This window comes from Budorcas taxicolor, chromosome 13 (assembly GCF_023091745.1).
Source record: "Budorcas taxicolor isolate Tak-1 chromosome 13, Takin1.1, whole genome shotgun sequence".
Taxonomy (NCBI): Eukaryota; Metazoa; Chordata; class Mammalia; order Artiodactyla; family Bovidae; genus Budorcas; species Budorcas taxicolor.
The window spans coordinates 78,132,705-78,146,935 of NC_068922.1; the positions used below are offsets into that span (position 1 = coordinate 78,132,705).

The 14,231-nt window shown below is 53.2% G+C and overlaps 1 long non-coding RNA gene across 1 annotated transcript in view; it reads left to right on the top strand.

The window, feature by feature from the left end:
• Window positions 1–6,254: 6,254 nt before the first annotated feature.
• LOC128058516 (uncharacterized) overlaps window positions 6,255–14,231 on the top strand; it is a 35,945-nt gene continuing 27,968 nt past the window's right edge. The window contains exons 1-2 of the long non-coding RNA XR_008200495.1: window positions 6,255–6,380; window positions 9,949–10,117. This is a non-coding gene — a long non-coding RNA (uncharacterized LOC128058516). The remainder of the gene's footprint in view (window positions 6,381–9,948; window positions 10,118–14,231) is intronic.

The following is a 14,231-nucleotide window of genomic DNA, read 5'->3' on the forward strand; positions in this document are numbered from 1 at the left end:
TGGACTCAGACAGGCCTGGGTCTGAGTCCCTGCTCCTCACAGGCTGGCTGACCTGCGGGCAGCACCTCCTTTCTCTCAGCCTCAGTTTCCCCATTTGTAAAATAGGAAAACAGCAGTTTAAAAGATTTAAAAGACATGAGGATTAAATGAGATGATGTAGAGAAAACGCCTAAGCATGGGTCCTGGTACACAGTCAATGTTCAATAAAGGTTAAATGGTAGGTTGGGTAATAGTTTTAAAGTAATTTGAAAACAATCCCTTTAATTGCTCTCCTTTTTACAGAGGAAGAGCTGAGGTCCAGAGAGGGGAAGTGACTTGCCCAAGGTCCCCGGCCAAGTGGATGAGCTGAGATTGGAATCTCGTGATCCAGAGGCCAGAGCTTGCTGCTGGCACTTTGTGGCGCCGTGATGGCTCAGCTCTGGACTGCCCGTTGGAGTGTCAGTCCCTGTGGGTCAAGGAGATGCCCGTGGCTTGGTCCCGTGTCCCTCTGGCTTGGCATTAGTCGTATCACCCGTTGGGATGGTTGCAAAATCCCACTCTCTTTAGCAGTCGATAAAGAGCGCCCATTGCAAAACTCTCAGCAGCAAAATTATTAAATGTTGTGTCACCCTGCGGCCAGGCCCTGGGTGCCCCTTTCCTGCCTGGAGGCCTGGGTGGAGCCGAGTTCTCACTCTCTCCCTCCGTGCCCTGACCCAGCAGAGGCTGGGGTGGGCTGGAAGTCAGCAGGGGGCTTTCAGGGAGTGGGCAGAGGGCACACCTGGGCCCTGGGCCCACCCACAGCTCTCCACTCTCAGGAAATGATGGCTCCACCCTTCCAGGTGCTCAGGCTCAAACCTTGGGGTCACTTGATCCACCTCTTGTCCCACATCCGATAGTTGGTAGGAGATTCTGTCAGCCCTACCCTTGAAATACATCCAGACCCAACCAGGTTGCCCCCCTTCACTTCCACACCTGGATTCAAAGCACCTCGTTGCTGATCTCGCCATTCTCCACACAGCCCAAAGGGTCCTGCTAAACCCAGGTAGATCCTAAGTCAGATCTTGTCCTTCTGCTTAGAACCCTCCGTGGCTCACGTCCAGAACACAAGCCAAAGTCTTCCCAAGGCCCACAGGGCCCCTGCCTCATCTGGCCCCATTGCCTTTCTGACCTCCTCATCACCACTCTCTCTTCCTAGCTCACTTTTCTCCACTCCGATTGCCTCCTTGCGAGCTCTCCAACACACCAGGTGTGGTCTCACCCCAGGGCTTTGCCTTGCTGTTCCATGTGTCTGGAGCGCTCTTCCCCCAGCTCTGCCGCATAGCTGGATCCTGCACATCATTCAGACCTCATCTCAATGTCACTGCCTCCAGGACGCCTTCCCTGGCTACCCTGCTGAAGCGTCACCTCCAGTGTCACCCTCAGCCCTTCTTTCTTTCTGACTCGCCATCATATTACATATTTGTTTATTTGTTTAATATGTGTCTCCTTCCTCAGGGCAGGGACTGTTGTCTGTTCTGTTCACAGTCCTTCCCTGGTGCTCAGCCCAGGCCTGGCCCATAGCGCGTGTGTCCGTGTGTGCGCAGTCATGTCTGACTCTTCGTGACCCCATGGACTGCAGCCCACCAGCCTCCTCTGTCCACGTCTCTTCTTGTCCTCCTTCTCCAGGCAAGAATACCAGGGTGGGCTGCTGTTTCCTCCTCCAGGGCATCTTCCCGATTTAGGGATCGAAACTGCGTCTCCTGCATTGGTGGGCAGACTGTTTACCACTGAGCCACCTGGGAAGCTCCTGGCACACAGTAGGTGTGCCACAAAGTTTTGCTGAATCAGGGCATGAGTGGGCAGGAAGGGCCATGTCGGCCTAGATTACACCTCAGTGAACCTCACCAGGGCCAGTGAACGTGCTTTGCCCTCTTCAGCTTGTATTTGGAGACATCTTCCTGGCCAGCCTGTCAGATGGTCCCTCGACTGCCCGACTCCCCCCAGGGCCCCCTATCCAGCTCCCTGAGAGCACTCACCATGAACTTGACTTGTTTTGTTTGTGTCTATATCTACTCTCAGCCCTCCTTCCCCTAGCCTCGGAGCTCTGTGACAACAGACCCACGGCTGCCTTGGTTCTCCCGCTGCCCCCCAGTGCCCAGCAAGGAGTCTGGCACCCTGTGGGATGTGTCAGGGCCTGGCTGATCCAGATTTGTGTTACAAACCCGCCAGCAGAGCCCACTGGCCAGGAAGGAGTTAAGCGGAGACATGGTGCCTGGACCTGCAAAGTCAGGGAGAGAAGGGGGCCCGCTGGGGCCTTAATTATAACACGTCTGTCCCATAATGACACGGTGTTATAAACGGCACACAAAGTGTACTAATCTGATATTATATCTGGGCTTTTTACAATAGATACAATCAACCGACTGTAGTTTGCTAACTCATTCTTGACCTATCTCCACGCTCCACCTAGATTATTATCAGCTTCCTTAATTAAGTGGAAGGCAGAGCTCTGCAGGCAATGCCCACAGCCCCAGCACCACCAAGTCCAGCCCAGCCCTCCCATAAGCCGGGATAATAGCTACTCCCACACGGGGCGAGGCTTCCACCACCTCCTCCATCCCAAACCCTTGTCCCAGGCTTGGGCGGGACAGGCCTGTTCAAGGCCTCCTGAACCACGAGTGCTAACCACCAAGGGCTCAAGCTGGTGGCCCGTGGGCCTGCTTGGCTTCGAGGCACGTTGGGTTTGGCCTTTGCAGTGCTTTTGCTGAAAGTGAAAATGAGTTGCCAACCCTGAACATTAAGGATATTGCACAGAAACATCCACACTTCTGGCTTCCCTTGAGAAACGAGAGGATCCAGGAACTCCGTTTCGCAACTGCTGTGTGTTGGAGCTGAGGAATGGCTGCCGCCAAGGGCCCTACCTGGCCACAGCCGCTCCCAACCTGTTTCACTTTTGTGTCCCTCCCTGACTCTTGTGGGCAGCTGAGTTTGTGACCCCAGCTATAGGGTTAGAGGTCAGTTACCCATTTGGAAGACACTGAGGCTCAGAAAGAGTGCGTGACTTAACTAATATTGCACGGTGAGCCCAGAACTCAGGTCACAATCCTTTACTAAGTCTTTACTGAGCGCCTACTGTATGCCAGGCCCAGGGACACACACAATGAGAGTGTGGTAAATATCATCCCGCCGTCTAGAAGTAACACTCTTCTGCTCTCCACGGCCATAATGCCATCTTTATTGCTGGGTAATGGTATCTGTTGGAGACAGGTCCTTTCTCATTCCCTTGAAGTAGCTGGAAGTGGATTTTTCATAGCTGCTGGACTCCGTCTTGGGACAGGAAGTGGAAGCAGCCATCTTGGAAGGAAACCCTTGGAAGAGTTCCCATGACAAGGCCTCCCCCCCTTTCCAATCTGGGCTCTCAGACAGCAGGAGGGGGTGACAGGGTCGGCTGACAGGCATGGAGGGTGGGAGTGAGGGTGTGTGGTGGGGAGTGGGCAGAGAAGGCCCAGGAGTATCAGCTAGACAGAATCGGAGGGCTTGTCCATCCTGACTGAACCAAAGGTCAATCAATCAGGCTTCTCCCACTCCCTTCCAAAAGACAAAATGTGGAAGCGCAAGTCGCCAGAATACCCAAGTTACGCCACTTGGTAGTCTAGGAAAAAGGCGTTTGCTCAGCCAGCTTGGGAGACATCACTCCTCCCACCCCAGCACCACAGCGCCAGCCCTGGTCAGGAGGAGAAACTGCAGCTGGGAACGTCTCTCCCCAGCCCCTCAGTCCTGGACGCTGCTCGGGTCTCACTGAGCCCAGGGCCATCAAGGCTATGGCAGACCTGCTGGCCTCCCAGGAGCCACATGTGAAGAGCGTTCAGCTGCCCGCACGCTCTGTGGAGTGGCTCCTTACTGACGCGGGGCGGGGGGGATGAATAACAGTCCCAGCCATCATGTGCGTTTGCTAAAAATAAACTTGACATACTTTTGCGTTGGGAAACAATGTGGATTCCAAACATTCTCAAAGGGCAGAGAGGGGAAAAAAGGGAAGAATGGAAATCAAGTTTTTGAGCTTAGTAATTAATTAGCCTGTAAACAAATGACTCACGCTCTTTCCTGGCTATTTTTCTTTCCGTTTTGCGTGGATTTTCGTAGGTGCAGGGGGAGGGAGGCCAAGTGAACCAAACAGAGAGGCAAGACTGGACCCAGATCCGTCTCCCTGCGGTGCAGGATGGCAACTGTTGGAGGAGGAGAGGCAGAGCTTCAGGTGGAGGGGACAGCTTGCTGCTCGCGGCAGCCCGGAGAGCTGAAAGAGCTTAGCACATTCCAGGAGCAGGGAGAAGCCTAGTATGGCTTGAGTGGAGTAAGCAAGGGGGTAAAATCAGAGAGGTCCACAGGGGCCAGATCATTTGGAACCCTATCTGTTGCATGTACAGCGTCTTGACTCGACCCTGAAGACAGTGGGAGCCACAGAAAAGTTTTGAGCCAAGAAGGAATATCATCTCATTCATACAATGACGTCGTTTAAAAATTCGGCGATCAGAATAATAAATTCAAAATGTTCTCTGTTGTTTGGATGGTTCTTGTCTTTAGATTTCCCCAACGAATACTGATCCAGTGGTTGTATTTTCCTGAGGGTTCCTAGGATTAGTGTCTGTCTCTTCTCCATAGAACACCAGCCCCGTGATATCAGAGACTTTCTCGGTCTTGTTTACTTCTGTGCCCCTAGTGCCAAGACCAAGGCTTGGCACACAGTAGGAGCCCAGCAAATGCTTGTCAAGTGACTGAGCCCTCTCTGCAAGGTCAGCAGTCTCATTTCATTTTGTCAAAGGAGGAGCGGAGGGTAGTGAGGGCTTCACAGCCAGCCTGGGATGGTCCTGGGAAAGGCATGTTTTATTTAGTTCAAAATAAGGAGAAGTTTTAAGGGGAAAATCACTTCTGTAAGGGACTGGGCTCCCCAGTAATGGGGGCATTCAAATAGGGTGCACACCACCAGCCCCACAGTACCTGTCTCTGATTTGAGACAGACTTTGTGCCAGCTCACAGATGTCATCCGACAATGAATGAGGTTGGGGGTGTTGCCCATTGTGCTGAGAAGTCGAGACCTAGAGAGGAGGTGTGACATGTCCAAAGCCACACAGTCACAAGCGGGGGAGCCCACACTGGAATCCAGGTATGACGACGAAGGCTTTTAACTCCTTTTCTGAGCCGTCAACATTGGTTGAGTCTCAGCTCTACCACTTAGATGCTGTGTGACCTGGGGCAAGTCACTTTACCTTCCTGATCTTCCGTGTCTTGCTACATTAAATGGGGGTGTGGATACCTGCCTTGCAGGGCTGCTGGGTGGAGTTATGGAGGTCTGAGTGGATAACAGCCACACACGGTGCTCAGAGCTCACGGACCCCTCCTCTCTCTGCTTGGGTCCTTTTGACTTCGGCCCTCCTCCTGGGGTGTGGGCCCCCTCTTCGGTCAGCCACTCCCCAGAGTCTGGTATCCAGGCACCCACCACCCACTGGGTGTTGAATCACCCATGCCATGCGCTTCTTGCCTTCTGCCTGCATTTTCTTCTTCCTCCTTTTCTTGGTAAACCTACTGCCTTGTCTGATTGCCAAAGGTCCTCTCAGGGAGTGGCAAGTGGGGTAGGGAGACCCCTTCATCCCACGAATGTTTCCGCTGCTTCCTCATCCCTCCCACCCTCACCATGCCAGCTGAGATCACTAGGCACGAGGCTTGGGCCAAGAGTGCAGGTCACAGTTTGGGGTTTCATTAATCATTATGGAGCAGGTGGGGCTCTGGCTGGCCCAAGGCCCGCTGTGCGGAGTGTGGGGGTAGGCTGGGGGGGACCTGGGGTGGAGGGGGGATGTCAAGGGAAAAATTCTAGGAACAATGGTGCTCACAGTCATGGCAAACAACTACAGGAAAAGCCATACTGGGTGCCAGCGGGCATGCAATGATGGGGGCAAGGGGGGGGCAGTGACTGGGTTTGAGTGCCAGCGGGCGTGGAGTGATGTGGGCAAGTTGGGTGGTGGTGGTGGGGGTGACTGGGTTTGGAGACACTTCGTGGAGAAGGTGTGTGTTGAGCCAGGTGTGAGGAGGGGAGATGAAGGGCTGGTTCTTGGGGTCAGCTCAGCTGGGCTTGAATCTCCTCTCTGCCCCCTTTCCCAGTAGGTGAACGTGGTCAAGTTCGCGTCTGTCTCTGAGCCTCATTTAGAAAGTGAGATAATAATCATAGCATTCCACTCATCGAGGGTGGCGAGGACTAAGTGAGATTAAGTGTCTAGAGCAGGGCCAGGCACACAGCGGAAGCAGACTTGGTAGTGCGGATGCAGTGCCCCGCAGCCCTGGGTCTGAGTCTCCGACCTGCCTCTGTGGCTTGCTGTGGGGCTTAGGAATGGAGGTGTGAGATGTCCAGTCTGGCGCTTGGCACTTAGTAGGTACGTGGTCAGGGGGAATGAAATTAGGATCTTTGCATGCCCGATGCCCAGTGTGAGACCATCCTGACATCCCGGGTGGGAGGTGACTTCCCTTGTGAGGTGGGATGTTCCTATTGCTCTCACAGTGAGGAAACTGAGACTCAGGGACGTAAAGTTGTTAGCCAGAGATTGGACCCTCAGGCTGCTCAGCTCTGGAGCCTATCTTTTTGTAAGTGGGGGTGTCTCTGGGAGCAGGCATTACTGGTGTATGCCCCACTGGGCCCCTTAGGGCCACCATGGCTACAGATGGAACAGCCTTCAAAAGCTAAATAAAACAGTGCAAGTAGCAACTCTTGGCCCAAGATTCCGAGATCCAGCAGTGTGTTGCCAGTGTCATTGTCTCAGGCTGGGGACCGGGAAGCGGCTTTGTGTATATGAGGGCTGGCTCAGGGTCTTGGGACAGGGACAGCTCCTACCAGGTTTAGCCTGACCTTTCGCCTCCCACCCAACCAGCCTCATAGCACTCTATTGATTTATTTTGTTACTATTGGTCATTTTGGGCCACTTTTTTCAACTGTCCAGAATCTGAATCTCCTTCTAATGTTTGGAGAATTCCCGGCTCTATGAGCAGATTCTACTTTCCACAAAGGATGCTGGGAATATGAAGCTAGGTTTCCAGCCTCCCTTGCAGCTAGAGCATGGACATGTGACTGGGCTTGGCCAATCAGATGCACCATCCTGGACCCAGAGGGGGATCATTCTGCCTCTATCCAGAGACTCTAGTTCCAGGCAGGTCAAGTCTCTCTCCTGCTCAGAATCTTCCATGGCTCCCCATTGCCTTAGGATAAAAGCCACAATTATCCCAGTGTCCCACAAGAACCTCACCACCCCCAAGCCATCTCCTCCTCACTTCTCCAGTCACATGGGCCTCTCTCAGCTAAGCTCAACACTTCGAGCTCATCCCTGCTTCAGGACCGTGTGCTTCCTTTTCCTTCTTTTACACAGCTGAGGGAATGGGCTGAAGGGAACTAGGCAGGGTGGAAGGGGAGTTGGGATGGAGGTTGGCCTGGCCTCTGCCTCAGTCTTGCAGGAGTCTCAGCCCTTGTCCCAGAAACTTCTACCTTCAGGAAGACAAGATGGAGCCTTTGCAAGAGCTGCAACTCTGTTCGCCTCAGCTTAGCCTAACTTAACATTCTCAAGGGCAATGGGGTGGCAGTGATGGGGATGATACTGCCCCCAAGAGGATGGAAATTGATTCTTGTGGGGTGAAAATCTCTTAATGATTTTATGTCTAAAGCACAGATATGCATACCAAAAAAAAAAAAAAAACCCCAAAAACCCAGATATACAATAGTAGATTAGAAGACAGGCATCAAAACTTCACAGGGAGACAGGAAAAAAAAAAAAAAAACTGTCTAAACATGCTCCTTGCAGGCGTGAAAGCACGCTTAAGCACTCAGTCGTGTCCAACTCTTTGAGACCCCATAGACTGTAGCCTGCCAGGCTCTTCTGTCCATAGGATTTTTCAGGCGAGAATACTGGGATGGCTTGCCATTTCCTCGAGATTGAACCCGAGTCTCCTGCATTACAGGCTGATTCTTCACCCGCTGAGCCATCTGGGAAGTCCATACACATGCTGTTAGGGGCAGCAGTTAAAAAGAGTTGATTAACTTTGGTTTAACTCAATTCAGTTTAAAACTCACCTAAACTTGATTTGACTGAACTCCTCAGCTCAACTCAGCAAAGCTCACTGCAGTCTAAACTCACACAGTTTAATTCCTCTCATCTCAATTCATTTTGACTCAACGTACATTAGCTCTGTGCTCCTCAACTCAGGTTAAAAACCCACTTGAATTAGATTTATCTCAACTCATCCTAACTTAACTCCCCTTACCTCAACTCAGTTCCGTTTCTCGCAGTTCAACTCAGTTTAATTTACTTCAGTTCACCTCAGTTTTACCCACTTCAATTCACTCAAGTCAATTCAACTCAATTTAATGCTCAACTCAGCTCAACTTCACCTCATTTCCTCAACTCACCTTGTCGAAACTTGATTTAACTCCCCTCAGCTCAGCTTGGCTCAGGTCACCCACCTCAGTCACCTCACTCACTCACTCCATTTGCCACGCCCCCCTTCACAGATAGCCTTCCGGCCTCGCAGAAGAGAGAGGCCCCAGACTCGGTTCTGGCTGCCAGCATCCTCCCAGTCTAGCTGACATGTCCCTCGGCAGGTGCTCTGATGGGAGAGCACGGGGTGCTAAGCGAGCAGCATGTGGCAGCCCCTGGGAGCCTCAGATGCCTTCCCTTAGGAGGAAGAGTTGGTTCTGGCAGAATACTGGGAGGAAGGACATTCCAGCAAAAGGCACAGTATGTGCAAAGGGCCGGAGGCAGGGCATTCAGAGAACTGGAAGTTGCTCAGGCTGGGGGCATGATGGGAAGATGAGGGTGGGCTAAGCGGTGGCACGATCTGCTTGAGGTACCCTGGCCTGGGGGCAGTGGGGAGCCACAGTGGCACCGAGGAGCTCCTCTGAGGAATGTGATTTAAAGGATCCCTCCTGTCGCTGGAAGGACACAGTCTAGAGGTGAGAATGGACTTGCTGGGCAGTGACTGAGCTAAGAAATCCAGCATCGGGAAGTCAGTGGGGGGCGAAGCGGTGGGGAGCTCGCTTAAAGAAGGACTTAAGAAATGGATAATACACAATTGTTTGCTTAGTTGTGTCCGACTCTTGGTGACACTGTGGGCTCTAGCCCCCAGGCTCCTCTGTTCATGGGAGTTTTTCAGGCGAGAATACTGGAGTGGGTTGCCATTTCCTCTTCTAGGGGATCTTCCCGACCCGGGGATTGAACCCACATCTCCGGTGTCTCCTGCACTGTAGGCGGACTCTTTACCTGCTGAGCCCAATATATGATACATATTAACTGATTTAATCCTTCCAACAACCGCTATTACTATTATTAACTTTATTTTATAGATGAGGAAACTGAGGCTCAGAAAGGTCAAGATGTTTGTCCAAGGCACACAGCTTCTTCTTCTTTTTTAAAGGACCCCTCTTGCTTATAATGTTTATTTTTCATTGCACTGGGTCTTCACTGCTGTGCGCTGGCTTTCTCGGGTTGGGGTGAGTGGGGGCTGCTCTTCGCTGCAGGGCATGGCCTTGTCGTCACAGCAGCTTCCCTTGTCATGGAGCACAGGCTTTAGGCACACGGGCTCAGTAGTTGTGGCATGGGCTTCGTTGCTCTGTGGCATGTGAGATCTTCCTGGACCAGGGAGCGAACCCATGTCCCCTTCATTGTCAGGCAGATTCCTGTCCACTGAGCCCCCAGGGAAGCTGGACACACAGCTTCTCAGGGGCACAGCTGGGATCTGAATCAGGCATTGATGCTTCAGAGCCCTCAGGAGGACTGAGTGTCCCCTTCCAAGTTCTCCTGGCAGGTCCATCCTGCAGATTCTCACTCCACATAGTAGGTGCTCAGGAAACTCATGCTGTGTCAGTGTCTGGGGATTTAGATCATCCTCTCCATGTGAGTTGGGGGGGGGGGGCGGCCCGTCTCCATTTCAAAGGAAGAACCTGTTATCTTTGTTTCACAGGAAACTGAGGCCTGAGGTCACAGAGCCAAGGAGTGGTAGAGCCAAGCTTTGACTCCCCAGTGGGCAAGGGTTCTACAGACGGGCAAGGTGATCATCATCGGGGCCTTCAGCCGTCTGGATGCTTACTTCACACGCACGTGTGCACTGAGCAGGCCCTGCACGTTGCGTGGTGAGCTGATCCCACTCCGTCCCTCTCCGTCTTAAACTTCTCCCGCAGCTGGCCACTGACCTGAGGATGCAATCCAGGCTCACGCTTGCATCACGGCCTGCCTGGTCCGCTCCCCACCCTGCCCGCCTCTCTGACCTCACCTCTCACCACTCTCCCCTTCTTCCTCCCTGCTCCAGCTTCCTCCCACAGGCCAGTTTCTCACCCCAGGGCCTTTACACATGCACTGCCCTCTGCTTGGAACTCTCTTCCCGTGGCAGCTCCATCTCATCCTTTGGTTTTCAGCGCTAATGTTTCACCTCTCCAGAGAAGTCCTCCTTAAGCCCTTGAGAGCAGTTGTTCTCTATCACATCAGCTTAAAAAATGCCCTACTCCTCTAATGGATTCTTACTTGTTTATCACTCATTTCCTCTAGTAGATTGCGCTCTCGTGGGCACGACCACGTCTATCTCATTTGCTGCTGTACTGACTAACATCTGTGTGCTCGTGTGCTAAGCCGCTTCAGTTGTGTCTGACCCTGCCACCCGGGGACTCTAGCCTGCCAGGCTCTTCAGCCCAGGGGATTCTCCAGGCAAGGATACTGGAGTGGGTTGCCATGCCCTCCTTGATAAACATTTGTGAATGAATGAATGAGTGAAGAAATGGATGGGCACAGTTGAGTACCCTCGGTGCTGAGAAGAGGAACAGAAGTCTCAGGGCCCAGGCTGGGGTCTGACAGCTCCTTTCCCAAGGTCCCCGTGCACTGGGAGGAGCCCTGCCGAGGCAGGAGGGCAGGCACGAGGGGCAGGCAGGACTGGGCGAGGCCTCCTCGTTCCTTACTGTTTTCATCCTCTCAGTAATTATGGGCTCAGACACTCCTCGATGCCTTTCCCAGAATAATAGCTGGGCCTGTTATCAGCAGCATCACTGGGGCCTTTTCACAAACAGTCATTAATCAGGTCTCACCGCCACCCTGCCTTCCTCTCAGTGGAAACCGAGGCCCAGAGAAGCGAGGCCACTTTCTCAGCGTCACACAGCTGATGCGGGGGTGGGGGGGTGGGGATGGGCTATTTTGCCCCCAGCTCTCTGGTGTGGGATGGGGGCTTCTTCTCTGTTTTGCTGAGTGGGGAGCCTCCGAGTCTGCCATGGCTGGGGGGCCCTGGCCCCAGCCTTCCCCGAAGCCCTGGGGGCCTTCCAAGGTGGCCTCTTAATCACTGCCGGTTAATTAAGAAGGTTAAACAGCTCAGAGGACCCACACAGGCCTGCCTGGGGAGAAGGCGGCCTGACCATTTTGTAGCGAGGCCGCTGATACCCAGGCCCTGGCTGGCAGGGTGCTGGGCCATCTCTGCCCTCCGGGGGCCCGGGGGTCTCTGAGGAAGGTGCCCTAGGGCTCCGTCGTGGTGTGTGCCCCCTCCCCTTCTTCAGGTGTGTGTGGGAGGCACTGGCATCACTTAATGAGGCCTCCACAGCTGCCAAGCAGAGCTGGAGGAGTTGAAACAGGTTCTGGGTGAGGTGAGTTTCGTGGGCTGGGCAGAATCCATGGCCCTCTGCCATGTGGGCGCTCCCTGGGGCGGTGGGGGGCAGGCATGGGACCCCTGCCTCCTCTCTCTGCCCCTGTGGGGTGGGGGCAGAGGATGCCCAGGAAGGGACGGCAGGAATGACAGAGGATGGTGGTCAGGACCGGAGACTCACACCCTACCTCCCCAGCAATCCCGCGAGGAGCCTGCCTGTGGGAACCACACCAAATAGGGCCAGGGCAGCAGGGTCTGGGATTCCCAAGACATGGCTTACCTGCCTGCTGACACTGTCTTGGGCCTCGGGCCTCCAATCTGAGAAATGGGGGTGCTTGGATGTGATGACCTCAGGCTCAAAGCTTTAGGAATGATCTATCCCAGACAGAGTGACCTGACTTGCTGTGTGACTTTGGGCAAGTTGCTTCCCTCCTCTGGGCCCCTGTAGATCCATCTGTCCCCAGTGATGGCGGAGTGGACCAAGTGATGAAGATGAGTGGTCACTCACTCCTATGAGGGGCACCCAGACCCACTTTCTCTGGGACACACAGGGAGTTAGTTATTCAGTATGTCCCTACTGGTCCTGGGGAGACTGAGGCCCTGCAGTCAGGCTGAGGCGGCGAGGCAGGAGGTGTCTAACTGGTGCCTGGGTGCTCCTCGAGGCCAGGCTGCAGGTCCCAGTATCTGGAGAGCCAGCCTCTGTGCATTGCTGAACCCCTGGGGTCCACAGTGGAACATGCTCAGGCCTGGCTGGCTCAAGGCAGGACCCACTGTGTTCCCAGAGCCTGTGTGGGTTGGGGCCTGGCTGGCTGTTTGTCTTCTCCAACTTTTCTTTTTTAAAGACTTTTGGGAAGTATAATTCAATGAAGGTCACTTTATTAACTTACAATAGAGGTCACTCTTTTTTTGGTGCACAGTTCTGTGAATTTCGTTGCATAACCACCGCCGTGATCAAGACACAGATTTCCATCACTCCAGAAGGTTCCTGGGTGCGCCTTTGTGGTCAGTCTCTTTCGATACCACCATGTGTGGAAAACCAGTGATCTCTCCCAGATTTTTATTTGGAAGATTTCCAGTCTTTCTAGAAATGTGCATAAACCTTACACGGAACTGCTGTAGTGCCTTCATCCAGATGCCCCAACTGTCAACACTCAACACTTGGCCCCATGGGCATTCTTGGTCTCTCTGCGCATGATTTTTTGCTGACATGTTTGTAGGTTGCACACATCCTGATCCTTCACCCCAAATACTTCAGCAAGCACCTCTGAAGAGCGTAGGCATTCCCAGGCCCAACCCCAATGCCATGATCACATCCAAGAAAGTTAGCATTGATCTGGTCACGTTACCTAATATCCAATCTGTGTCTAAATTACTGAGGTTGCTCCAAAGTGTCCTCGACAGCTCTGTGTGTGTGTGTTTATTTTTCTTGTCTGGACTTTAGTCAAGGATCAGTCCCTGCATTTGATAGGATCTCTCTGGGCTCCTTTTATCCAGAACATTCTCTCTGCCCTGGCTTGATATATAATATACTTAAATTTTTTTTGATTGCACGGGGTCTTCCTTCCTCCACACAGGCTTTCTCTAGTCTCAGCGAGCGGGGCTGCTCCTTGTTGCGGTGCGTGGTTTTTCTCACGGTGGTGGCTTCTCTCGGGTGGAGCGCAGGCGCTCGGTGCTCGGGCCTCAGGAGGTGCAGCCTGTGGGCTCAGTAGTTGCAGCCCACAGGCTTTAGTGGTTCCGCAGTGTGTGGAATCCTCCTGGACCAGGGATTGAATCTGTGTCTCCTGCATTGGCAGGCAGACTCCCCATCCTCTGGACCACCAGTGAGTGAAAGTGAAAGTCGCTCAGTCGGGTCCGACTCTTTGTGACCCCATGGACTGTCCATGGGATTCTCCAGGCCAGAATACTAGAGTGGGTAGCCTTGCCCCTCTCCAGGGGATCTTCCAAACCCAGGGATTGAACCCTGATGTCCCACATTGCAGGTGGATTCTTTACCAGCTGAGCCACAAGGAAAGCCCAAGAACACTGGAGTGGGTAGCCTATCCCTTCTCCAGGGGATCTTCCTGACCCAGGAATCAAACTGGGGTCTCCCACATTGCAGGCGGACTCTTTACCAACTGAGTTATCAGGGAAGCCCTAATATGACTGCCAGGGAAGTCCTGAAATGTACTCTTCTTAAAAGCTGTCCCCAGGATTCTTCATACCTGGGGCTCAAAGTCAAGTCCCAGGGGTACATGAGTGCTAGGTGAGGGGGATGGCGGATGTGGGAACATGGATGTTCTGAAGGCCTTTTCTTTAAAACTTTGTTTTAAAGGAGAGGAAGGGAGGGAGGGAGAGAGAGAGAGATAGCCAGATAAGCAGATTCATTGTTTTAGAGTCCAGCAATGCTGAAAAATTCAAAGCAAAAATTAAAAATCACCCAAGTGGAACTGAGGGGGCCCTGTGGCCCAGTGACCATGGCTCTCATCTCGCTCTGCCTGCCCTGACCGTGAGACCTTGGCCAGGAGATGACCCCTCTTGGGCCTCAGTCTCCCCACCTGTGAAATGGGGTCAACATCAGCCTATACTCCTCACCCCGCCTTTGTGAGGATTAATGAATTAACAGAGCGCATCAACAGCAGCGACTCTGC